Source organism: Manis javanica, chromosome 11, assembly GCF_040802235.1.
Source record: "Manis javanica isolate MJ-LG chromosome 11, MJ_LKY, whole genome shotgun sequence".
NCBI classification, from domain to species: domain Eukaryota; kingdom Metazoa; phylum Chordata; class Mammalia; order Pholidota; family Manidae; genus Manis; species Manis javanica.
The window spans coordinates 5,508,347-5,521,371 of record NC_133166.1 but is presented as its reverse complement, the minus strand read 5'-3'; the positions used below and the strand labels follow the sequence as shown (position 1 = coordinate 5,521,371).

Below are 13,025 nucleotides of genomic sequence, written 5' to 3'. Positions count from 1 at the left end.
AACAAAGATTAGCATAGTGGTAAATTAGTCATTTTTTTTAAGATAATTATTTTTTATTGAAGGGTAGTTGACACACAGGATTACATTAGTTTCAGGTGTACAACACAGTGATTGAACATTTATATACATGATAATTCTAGGTGCCAGCTATCACCATACCAAGTTGTTACAATATTTTGACTATATTCCTTATGCTATACATTACATCCCGGTTACTTATTTATTTTACAATTGGAAGTGTGCACTTTTTTTTTTTTTTTTTTGTGAGGCCATCTCTCCTATTTATTGTTCAAATGGTTGTTAACAACATAAAATTCTGTATGGGGACTCAATGCTCAATGTATAATCATTAATCCACCCCAAGACTAATTTTCATCAGTCTCCAATCTTCTGAAGCATAACGAACAAGTTCTTACATGGAGATCAAATTCTTACATAGTGAATAAGTTACATGGTGAACAGTACAAGGGCAATCATCACAGAAACTTTTGGTTTTGATCATGCATTATGAACTATAAACAGTCAGTTCAAATATGAATATTAGTTTGATTTTTATACTTGATTTATATATGGATACCACATTTCTCTTTATTATTATTATTTTTAATAAAATGCTGAAGTGGTAGGTAGATGCAAGATAAAGGTAGAAAACATAGTTTAGTGTTGTAAGAGAGCAAATGTAGATGATCAGGTGTGTGCCTGTAGCCTATGTGTTAATTCAAGCTAGACAAGGGCAATAAAACATCCACGGATGCAGCAGATTTCTCTCAGAATAGGGGGGGAGAGGTTCTAAGCCTCACCTCTGTTGATCCCCAATTTCTCACCTGATGGACCCCCTGCGACTGTGCCTGTCTTAGGTTGTTCCTCCCTTGAGGAATCTTACCCGTCTCTGGTTAACCAATCATCTTCCGGGGCCATACAGGGAAATGTAAAGTTGGTAAGTGAGAGAGAAGCCTTATTGTTTGAAAAGGTTAGTTTTTTACTTCTTTGCATATTTATGCCCTGTGGCTTCTATGCCCAGCATTTGTCTTGAGGTATCTTTACCACTTGGAGGAATTGAGATACACGGTATATTCGATATGAGGCACGAATTCTATTTAGGGGTTATAATTAGGAAGGAAGAAGAAAAACTATAGAAGTAGCAGGCAGAAGAAAACATGGGAAGATTGATCATTTCTTTGACCTATCTTTTTGTAGAGTAACTTCAGCATGTATAGGTTTTAAACTACTAATTAAATTGCGCACACACATTAACATAACAGGAGTACAGTTACATAACCAAAGCATACCTGTAATTACCAGCCATCTCCAGTGAAACCAAGAAAACCAGTTAGACTCCTTAGGCATTTGTGACAACTTATCTATGATATGGTGGATATTGTCCAATTGAACTTGAACAGTCTGAGAGAAATCAGACAAATTAAAACAACCCATTCCTGGAGACTGTTCACATCCCATATGTTCTTTTAACAGTAAATAGTCTGTAGTTGTAAGATTTTGGAGCGCTACAATTTGCGCTTCTCCTAATTCTTGGTTGAGTTCCAACAGTGTAGATCCAGTCAGATTTGTTGTTTTACTGTATGCACATGCCAGCTTAGATATCTCCTTATTCATTCCCGTGGCAAGTCCAGGAACCGGTGGGATGAGTGCATCTACACCTGTAGCAGCACATGGATCATTGTTGGGGTTTTTGATGATCATCTTCTGGCATGAGTCTTCCAGAGAGTGCTGATGTTGGAAGTTCTTTTTCATATCGTATCTTAGTTCATTTTCGGGGTAGCCAAATTAGGCTTTGATCCTCTGTATAAACACAAACCCTTTGCCTACACTTTTACATGCCCTTTATACCATTGTGTAGAACTCATTGGAGGTCACCACACAGGAACAGCTTTTTTTTTTTTTTGTTATCATTAATCTACACTTACATGATGAATATTATGTTTACTAGGCTCTCCCCTATACCAGGTCCCCCCTATAAACCCCTTTATAGTCACTGTCTATCAGCATAGCAAACTGTTGTAGAATCACTACTTGTCTTCTCTGTGTTGTACAGCCCGCCCCTTTCTCCCACACCCCCATGCATGCTAATCTTAATACCCCCCTTATTCTTCCCCCACCCCTTATCCCTCCCTACCCACCCATCCTCCCCAGTCCCTTTCCCTTTGGTACCTGTTAGTCCATTCTTGAGTTCTGTGATTCTGCTGCTGTTTTGTTCCTTCAGTTTTTCCTTTGTTCTTACACTCCACAGATGAGTGAAATCATTTGGTATATCTCTTTCTCCACATGGCTTACTTCGCTGAGCATAATACCCTCCAGCTCCATCCATGTTGCTGCAAATGGTAGAATTTGCCCTTTTCTTATGGCTGAGTAGTATTCCATTGTGTATATGTACCACATCTTCTTTATCCATTCATCTATCGATGGACATTTAGATTGCTTCCAATTCTTGGCTATTGTAAATAGTGCTGTGATAAACATAGGGGTGCATCTGTCTTTCTCAAACTTGATTGCTGCATTCTTAGGGTAAATTCCTAGGAGTGGAATTCCTGGGTCAAATGGTATGTCTGTTTTGAGCATTTTGATGTACCTCCATACTGCTTTCCACAATGGTTGAACTAATTTACATTCCCACCAGCAGTGTAGGAGGGATCCCCTTTCTCCACAGCCTCGCCAACATTTGTTGTTGTTTGTCTTTTGGATGGCAGCCATCCTTACTGGTGTGAGGTGATACCTCATTGTAGTTTTAATTTGTATTTCTCTGATAATTAGCGATGTGGAGCATCTTTTCATGTGTCTGTTGGCCATCTGTATTTCTTTTTTAGAGAACTGTCTGTTCAGTTCCTCTGCCCATTTTTTAATTGGGTTATTTGTTTTTTGTTTGTTGAGGAGTGTGAGCTCTTTATATATTCTGGACTTCAGGCCTTTATCAGATCTGTCATTTTCAAATACATTCTCCCATACTGTAGGGTTCCTTTTTGTTCTATTGATGGTGTCTTTCGCTGTACAGAAGCTTTTCAGCTTAATGTAGTCCCACTTGCTCATTTTTTCTGTTGTTTTCCTTGCCCGGAGAGATATGTTCAAGAAGAGGTCACTCATGTTTATGTGTAAGAGGTTTTTGCCTATGTTTTTTTCCAAGAGTTTAATGGTTTCATGACTTACATTCAGGTCTTTGATCCATTTTGAGTTTACTTTTGTATATGGGGTTAGGCAATGGTCCAGTTTCATTCTCCTACATGTAGCTGTCCAGTTTTGCCAGCACCATCTGACAAAGAGACTGTCATTTTGCCATTGTATGTCCGTGGCTCCTTTATCAAATATTAATTGACCGTATATGTCTGGGTTAATGTCTGGATTCTCTAGTCTGTTCCACTGGTCTGTGGCTCTGTTCTTGTGCCAGTACCAAATTGTCTTGATTACTATGGCTTTATAGTAGAGCTTGAAGTTGGGGAGTGAGATTCCCTCTACTTTATTCTTCTTTCTCAGGATTGCTTTGGCTATTCGGGGTCTCTGGTGTTTCCATATGAATTTTTGAATTATTTGTTCCAATTCATTGAAGAATGTTGCTGGTAATTTGAGAGGGATTGCATCAAATCTATATATTGCTTTGGGCAGGATGGCCATTTTGACGATATTAGTTCTTCCTAGCCACGAGCATGGGATAAGTTTCCATCTGTTAGTGTCCCCTTTAATTTCTCTTAAGAGTGACTTGTAGTTTTCAGAGTATTAGTCTTTCACTTCTTTGTTTAGGTTGATTCCTAGGTATTTTATTTTTTTTGATGCAATTGTGAATGGAGTTGTTTTCCTGATTTCTCTTTCTGTTGGTTCATTGTTAGTGTATAGGAAAGCCACAGATTTCTGTGTGTTGATTTTGTATCCTGCAACTTTGCTGTATTCCAATATCAGTTCTAGTAGTTTTGGGGTGGAGTCTTTAGGGTTTTTTATGTATAGTATCATGTCATCTGCAAATAGTGACAGTTTAACTTCTTCTTTATCAATCTGGATTCCTTGTATTTCTTTGTTTTGTCTGATTGCCGTGGCTAGGACCTCCAGTACTATGTTAAATAACAGTGGGGAGAGTGAGCATCCCTGTCTAGTTCCTGATCTCAGAGGAAAAGCTTTCAGCTTCTCGCTGTTCAATATAGTGTTGGCTGTGGGTTTATCAAAGATGGCCTTTATTATGTTGAGGTACTTGCCCTCTATTCCCATTTTGCTGAGAGTTTTTATCATGAATGGATGTTGAACTTTGGCAAATGCTTTTTCAGCATCTATGGAGATGATCATGTGGTTTTTGTCTTTCTTTTTGTTGATGTGGTGGATGATGTTGATGGACTTTTGAATGTTGTACCATCCTTGCATCCCTGGGATGAATCCCACTTGGTCATGGTGTACGATCCTTTTGATGTATTTTTGAATTCGGTTTGCTAATATTTTGTTGAGTATTTTTGCATCTACGTTCATCAGGGATATTGGTCTGTAGTTTTCTTTTTTGGTGGGGTCTTTGCCTGGTTTTGGTATTAGGGTGATGTTAGCTTCATAGAATGAGTTTGGGAGTATCCCCTCCTCTTCTATTTTTTGGAACACTTTAAGGAGAATGGGTATTATGTCTTCCCTGTATGTCTGATAGAATTCTGAGGTGAATCCATCTGGCCCGGGGGTTTTGTTCTTTGGTAGTTTTTTGATTACTGCTTCAATTTCGTTACTGGTAATTGGTCTGTTTAGATTTTCTGTTTCTTTCTGGGTCAGTCTTGGAAGGTTGTATTTTTCTAGGAAGTTGTCCATTTCTCCTAGGTTTCCAAGCTTGTTAGCATATAGGTCTTCATAGTACTCACTAATAATTCTTTGTATTTCTGTGGGGTCCGTCGTGATTTTTCCTTTCTCGTTTCTGATACTGTTGATTTGTGTTGACTCTCTTTTCCTCTTAATAAGTCTGGCTAGAGGCTTATCTATTTTGTTTATTTTCTCGAAGAACCAGCTCTTGGTTTCGATGATTTTTGCTTTTGTTTTATTCTTCTCAATTTTATTTATTTCTTCTCTGATCTTTATTATGTCCCTCCTTCTGCTGACCTTAGGCCTCATTTGTTCTTCTTTTTCCAGTTTCGATAATTGTGACATTAGACCATTTATTTGGGATTGTTCTTCCTTCTTCAAGTGTGCCTGGATTGCTATATACTTTCCTCTTAAGACTGCTTTCGCTGCGTCCCACAGAAGTTGGGGCTTTGTGTTGTTGTTGTCATTTGTTTCCATATATTGCTGGATCTCCATTTTGATTTGGTCATTGATCCACTGATTATTTAGGAGCATGTTGTTAAGCCTCCATGATTTTGTGAGCCTTTTTGCTTCCTTTGTACAGTTTCTTTCTAGTTTTATGCCTTTGTGGTCTGAAAAGTTGGTTGGTAGGATTTCAATCTTTTGGAATTTACTGATGCTCTTTTTGTGGCCTAGTATGTGGTCTATTCTGGAGAATGTTCCATGTGCACTTGAGAAGAATGTGTATCCTGTTGCTTTTGGATGTAGAGTTCTGTAGATGTCTATTAAGTCCATCTGTTCTAGTGTGTTGTTCAGTGCCTCTGGGTCCTTACTTATTTTCTGTCTGGTGGATCTGTCCTTTGGAGTGAGTGGCATGTTGAAGTCACCTAAAATGAATGCATTGCATTCTATTTCCTCCTTTAATTCTGTTAGTATTTGTTTCACATATGCTGCTGCTCCTGTATTGGGTACATATATATTTATAATGGTTATATTCTCTTGTTGGACTGAGCCCTTTATCATTATGTAATGTCCTTCTTTATCTTTTGTTACTTTCTTTATTTTGAAGTCTGTTTTGTCTGATACCAGAATTGCAACACCTGCTTTCTTCTCTCTGTTGTTTGCATGAAATATCTTTTTCCATCCCTTGACTTTGAATCTGTGCATGTCTTTGGGTTTGAGGTGAGTCTCTTGTAAGCAGCATATGGATGGATCTTGCTTTTTTATCCATTCTTTTACTCTGTGTCTTTTGATTGGTGCATTCAGTCCATTTACATTTGGATGATTATTGAGAGGTATGTACTTATTGCCATTGCATGCTTTAAGTTTATGTTAGCTTCTTTACTATCTTACTGTCTAACTTAACTCGCTTGTTGAGCTATTATAAACGCGGTCTGATGATTCTTTATTTCTCTCCCTTCTTATTCCTCCTCCTCCCTTCTTCATATGTTGGGTGTTCTGTTCTGTGCTCTTTTTAGGAGTGCTCCTATCTAGAGCAGCCCCTATAGGATGCCCTGTAGAGGTGGTTTGTGGGTGGCAAATTCCCTCAACTTTTGCTTGTCTGGGAATTGTTTAATTCCTCCTTCATATTTAAATGATAATCGTGCTGGATACAGTAATCTTGGTTCGAGGCCCTTCTGTTTCATTGCATTAAGTATATCATGCCATTCTCTTCTGGCCTGTAGGGTTTCTGTTGAGAAGTCTGATGATAGCCTGATGAGTTTTCCTTTGTAGGTAACCTTTTTTTTCTCTCTGGCTGCCTTTAATACTTTGTCCTTGTCTTTGATCTTTGCCATTTTAATTATTATGTGTCTTGGTGTTGCCCTCCTTGGATCCCTTGTCATGGGAGTTCTGTGTACCTCTGTGGTCTGAGAGGCCATTTCCTCCCCTAGTTTGGGGAAGTTTTCGGCAATTATTTCTTCAAAGACACTTTCTGTCCCTTTTTCTCTCTCTTCTTCTTTTGGTACCCCTATAATACGAATATTGTTCCTTTTCGATTGGTCACTCAGCTCTCTTAGAATTCTTTCATTCCTGGAGATCCTGGAGATCTCTCTGCATAAGCTTCTCTGCATTCCTGTTCTCTGTTTTCTAGTCCATTAATGGTTTCTTGCATCTTGTCCATTCTGTTTTGAACTCCTTCCAGAGCTTGTTTTATTTCTGTATTCTCCCTCCTTAGTTCTTGCATATTTCTCTGCAAGTCCATCAGCATGGTTATGACTTTTGTTTTGAATTCTTTTTCAGGAACTGGTTAAATCTATCTCCCCAGGTTCCTTCTCAGGCGAAGATGTAGCAGATGCCGAAGCTGTCTGGGTTAGGCTTGTCTGGATCATATTTTTTTGCCTTTTCATGTTGACAGGTGCTATTGACTGTCAGCTGGGAGGGCCAGACTTTTCACTTGCTACTGGCCTTTCTTTACTGGGACAACTGCGACCCCTAGTGGCTTGTGTTGGGTAATTGCGTGTAGACTGGGTCTTTGTGTCTTGCCCTGCCGATATGGAGGAAACTCCCTTTCTGGGGGCATGACCTGCCTTAGGCTGCTTCTCTGCTTTCGCAGCACCCAGAGGGGTAATGGATGGCGGCGAGGGCGGTTGTTTGGCTGTTTACCTCCATGAGGTGTCTCAGAGCTGTTGCCCAGGGGGTTAGTGCGCCCGGTTTTCCCTGTAATTTCCAGCCACTGGACTGTGACCTTTGTTGTTTCCATCCAGCTGTTATGTCCCCGTCCTTTTAAGACTTTCAAAAAGCACTTGCTTTTCTTTATCACAGGGGCATCAGCTTCAGAACTTGCTCAGAGGTCCCGCTGCCCTATTTCCCCAGTCTCCAGCCCTCCACACATGCACTGTGTCTGCACTCTGGTGCGGGTGGCTGGGGCTGGGTGTTTAGCAGTCCTGGGCTCCCTTTCCCTCCTGCCGGGAGCTGCGGGGTGGTGTGCTTGGGTCCCGCCGGGCCGGGGCTTGTATCTTACCCGATTCACCAAGCACTGGCCTCTCGCACAAGTGTATGTAGTCTGGCTGTTGTCCTGTGTCTTCTGGTCTCTCTTTTAGGATTATTTGTATTTGTTGTATTTTCAAAAATATACATGTTTTTGGGAGGAGATTCCCACTGTCTTACTCACGCCGCCATGTTGGCTCCGCCTCCTTAAATTAGTCATTTTCACCGAGAAATTCATGAAATTCTTGAGACTGACTTTCCCTCAACCTAACCTGCCTTGAAACCCAGTTTAAAATTCACCCCATTGAGTCAATATGCAATATTACTAAATGCCTGTTTGGCTGCCCAGCACTCTTCTAGTTACTGAGAACACAGAGAAACACATAATGTTTTTGCTGTCCTCATGTAAACCAATCTGTTAGTCGTGGAGCAGCATAGTAGGGGCAAGCAAAATATGTTTTGTTATTTCTAAATACATTTATTTGAAACCACCCCAAATGAGAAGAATTGAAATTTTACTGATATTTAATATGTGGATGAACATTGGCTCTGCCCCTTACCCATGAGTTAGGTGGTGACCCGCCACCAAGTGTAGTATTCAAAATATCCAGAAGGCATCATCAGATACTCATGGAATGGAGTATATGATTTAGAAAGAGCCAAAAATTGTGTGTGATAGTGCTTTGCTGTGATTAACGCTAGCGAGTCAGACAACAGAAAATATGTCTGTGATTAGACCCAGATACACAAAACTGTTAACAAAACCTAAGGCAGCAGTTAGATCACTGTGACTGTACTGATCTTAACAGTAGAGTTAAAACCCTTGAAAGCCTCTCCACAGATGAAGTCCATGCTCCTTGGCCTGGCATGCAGGATCCTTCCATCTGGCCTCTGCATGCTTTCAAGTCTTAACTTTTTTATTTTTTTTGATGTTTGTACACGCCTTGAATGTCCTCCTCACCCTCTTTACCTGACAGTTTCCAATTCATCCTTCAAAACCCTGCTGAAAGATCATCCCCCCCGTGAAGTTATGGATGCCTCCAGACAGTTACTCACACTGTGCTCTGCCCTTTGGTGGCATCTCCACCTGGATGCCTGTCGACCCTCAGGTCACTGTATTTTAATTGTTTTTACTTTTCTCCTTCCCTTGCTAAACTGTGCACCAGTGGTACCACCCTGTCCTCTTGAAAACTAAAGTAGTTTGCTTCCAGGACATTCTGGGTATAAGTGGATTTTCAGGACCTAAAGGGTCTTTTTGCATCTACTGCATCAGCTGCCACATGCCTGCCCTTCACTCAGCAGATATCCAAGTCCTCTGTTTGCAAATAAAGTAGAAACTCTCAGGGAGCAAATGACCCAAGGGCTCAGGGATGTGTCAGTCAGCCTGGGAAGAGTCCCTGCATGCAGTAGCTCCATGATCTTAGGTTACTTAACCTCTACGTGTGTCCCAGTTCCCTTTTCTGTAAAATAGGAATGAAGATAACAAGCATACCTATTTCATACCATGATTGTGAGACAGGAGGAGTGTGATAATAATTAGAATCTGAAAACATTCAGTATGCATAGCTACTGTTGTGCAAATGGAAAGTCGCTGCACATACACATGAAGATAGACGAAGGCTTCAGTCAAAGTATAAAGGACTTACCATTTACGGCTCTGTACTCTTGCTTGTTTTGATTAAATTTGATGTGATGAAGGCAGGAAGGGAATATCAACCACACGAAGATGAGTAATGAATGATGGCCAGGGCACCAAAAGCACTTTGCACCCATTTTCCTAAGAGAAAGTAGTAGGTTAGGTAGATTTCCTATTGTCCACATGGGAAATTTAGCAGAAACACTGCTGTTCATGTAATTTTTGTTGTCATTGTTCTTAATGTTTTATCCCCCCAGGAGAAGTGGTTAACTCTGGTATACATCCTATTGTATTCGTGAGAAATTTATCGGACACATCCTTGTGCAAGTTCCCCCTTTAATTTGATCATTTTTGCATGTTTAATAAAGCTAGAATACGCGCTGCCTCTTTAGGAGCCTGGTGTAGGCTGTGGGAATTGCAAGCCTTTACCATCTCAGTGGCTCATCGTAATAATTGGTTGGAAAAGTGATTTCCAACAGCTCGTGCTATCTGGAGCTGCGGCTGAACGTTTCATCTCACCACAGGCCTCCTTGTCAGCCTGTGATGTGTTATTTCTCTCTTTTGTCTGGCTATATGTGCTCCCTTAATGTCTCTGACAGCAAGGTAGCTGAAATTCTTGATTTTGCTTTGTGATGAGAATTGTGGGCAGGGTGCCCTGAATAGTTGTTTAGGCACCACGTAGTAGAATCAGGTCTTAGTTGTGAGTAAAGGACGAAACAAACGTGCAGTAGTTGGCTAGAATGAACAACTCTAATTGATTTATGTCGAAATCACTGTCTGCTGTATATTCACTCGCCATGCTTTTCAGCTTCTACCATGTAACAATGACAATAATAATAGTAGATGCTCAGTTCGTGTCTCTGCTGTAGATTGTAAGCTCCCTGAGGGTAGGCCCAGTCCTTGGTCAGCCCTGTGCTTGCACTCTCAGCACACAGTACCCTCCAGTTATTGTCTGATGGACTGTGTGTGTGAGAATCTAAGCATGATGTTAGATAATCATGAGCTATGTTATTTTGGGAAATTTTCATACATTTTTTGATCATTAAAATCGGCACACATATGCAAAAGGAAAGAAAATAATATAATGAACTCTGTGTACCCATCCTCTAGTGTCAACAGCCATCATCCCTCTGCCAATCTTTTTTATCCTTTTGCCCATCAGACTATTTTGAAGAAATCACATAGGAAAGATTTTGACACTTATGTGTAGACAATTCAGTAAGTTAAATAAAGACACAACTTATTTTGCATTGTTGGCCAGGTGGGGGTATTCGCCAAGAGCAAGCCCTGCATGTCAGTTTAATGCCACTGGTTGAAAGAAGCATCTTTTTATACCCTGTTTGTCTGACACAGAACTGGTCTTCTCCAGGATTTATCAAGATTCTCATTGTTTAATAGGTAGTCGAATTCTACCAGCAAGCTGTAATTTCAGTGTCAGAGCATGGAAGCTTGTTAATCTGTTCATTCATTCATTCATCCATTCTCTGAGGATGAAATGCTTCTCCTCTATTGAGTGTTCAGTAAAGGTTGTCAATTACCACTTGACAATTATTTTATGTCAGGGACTGTACTGAGTACTCAGATTAAAAATAAGAAGTGAACTTTTTCTTAGCACTCTGTAACACTCTCTAGTTAGAAGCATTAGAATCTGTGCAAAAGTCTTTAGGGATATAGTGTTTTTGCACATCCAAACACGTCCGAGAACCTGAACATTGCCTGTCACATTTTTGGGGATGGAAGGAGTGCTTGAAGTCTCACCCTTAATTTGACATTTGGCTCTTATGGCCTCAGTAGGTACCTGACCAAAAATCCACCTGTTCTTTCAGGCAGTGTTAGCCAAGTATCCCCTCAGTCCCCGGCACTGGAGATGCACATGGGCATGAAGGAGACACAGCCCCTGCCTTCATGGGGCTCACTGCCCAGGGTATCTTATGGTCAAATATAGTGTCCCTCAAAGACATCATTCATTGTTCAATAAATGGAGTGATCTGATTGGAGACCTATACTTTCAAAGGTATTATTTACTAAAGTTACTTGTATCATTCTGTCAACCAGATTCAAGGGTGAGTTTTATTCGGAAGCTGATAAATTCTGAAATGAGATTCAGCCCAAAGCCGGTCAGAATGAAATGATAGCCCTGAGCATCTGATGACAAAAATAAAATGAAATAAGCCCTACAGATAGTTCAGCCTTTTCTTACCTACCCACTAAATGTCAAGGATTCTTTTAAAGAATGCTGCTCTCTGTGCCATTCGGGCAGAGTATTAATATCTGACCATAGTTTTCAAAGGTCAGTCAATATGGCAATCTTAACAATATGCTAAAAGAGAGACAGCATGTGGTGATGCATCATTGTAACTCCTAACATGTCAGGTATAAAAATTCAGGAATAAAGAATTAAAATGACTGTGTACATTGAAGTGTTTTTAACTAGTTAACTAGTAGTAATAATTGCTGAATGTGTGTTGTCCTTGTTCAGCCTGTTCAGTTACTATGACAACGGAACCCTCCCTCTATCAAAATATACGTGAGTTTTCAGTACTTAGAATGTAAGCATTTGAGATCCTCAGGAGTTAACTCATGGGCATGCTCTGTCTTGCTAGCCTAATTAAGAAACTGATGCCATGCGGTCATGGCACCTAGAATGCAAGTGAAAAGAGAAGGCAGCTTGTTGGAAACAGATTCATGTCAAAATTGAGAAATGACATGGCATGATTTAGGCAACAGTGATGAACTGTACAAAACTGAAGCTGTTTTATCTTCTATCTTCTATTCCAATTCCTTTTATTTTGCCCAACCTTCCCTGTAGCTTAACTGTGTTAATTAGTATGCTCTGGCACCTTTGTTCAAGGTACAGAGATGAAAAGGGAGGTCCCTGCTTCTCAAAAGCCAACAGACTAGTGAGGAAGCATCCGTTACATCACTATCTTGGGTCATAAATGTTTAAGCAGATGTGCTGTGGGAGGACCGTGAAGGAATGGCCACCTCTGCCTCCCCTCGCTGGCCCTAGGGGTGACTGTGCTGGTGGGGATCAGAGAAGTTTCCCAAAGAGATCAGACCTTATCCCAGCAGGAAGACTCTCCCAGACTTCTAGAAACTTCCCTCTGCTTTCTCTTTTGGTGGAAGTGGACACAGACAACCACAGTCTTTACACGTTGTAGTAGGTTACATAGTGGCCCCAACAAGATAGGTCCAAATTCTGACCCCAGTACCTCCGAGTGTGACCTTGTTGGGAAATAGGGTGTTTGCAGATGCAATTACAGATTTAGATGAGATCAAACTGGATTTAGGTTGTGCCGTAAGTCCAGGGGCAAGTATCCCTCTGAGAAACAGAAAAGGAGGAGACACAGAGACACCTGGAGAGGAAAAAGCCATGTGAAGACAGAGGCAGAGACTGAAGTTACTGCCCCCATGGGAAACCAACCCTTAATTTTGGAATTGTAGCCCCAGAACTGTGAAAGAATAAAGTTCTGTTGTTTTAAGCCTCCAAGGTTGTGATAATTTGTTACAGTAGCCCTAGAAGCTAAAAACCTAGAATTTGTTTTTCAATTAGAACACGCTCATAAAGAAAATTGAAATCACCTACATTAAAAGTTCTCCATTCAATTGCAACACGTAACGGGTGTGTACCTCTCAAGGCAAGTTTAATGAAAGAGCAAACACTTATTTTCACATGCCTGATATGCCTCAAAACAACTCAGGGGCCTTCAGAGAA

The 13,025-nt window shown here is 40.5% G+C and overlaps 1 protein-coding gene across 3 annotated transcripts in view; it reads left to right on the top strand.

The window, feature by feature from the left end:
• Positions 1-13,025, top strand: part of FAT3 (FAT atypical cadherin 3) — a 621,620-nt gene that overhangs the window by 313,314 nt on the left and 295,281 nt on the right. The gene's annotated exons all lie outside the window — the stretch shown is intronic.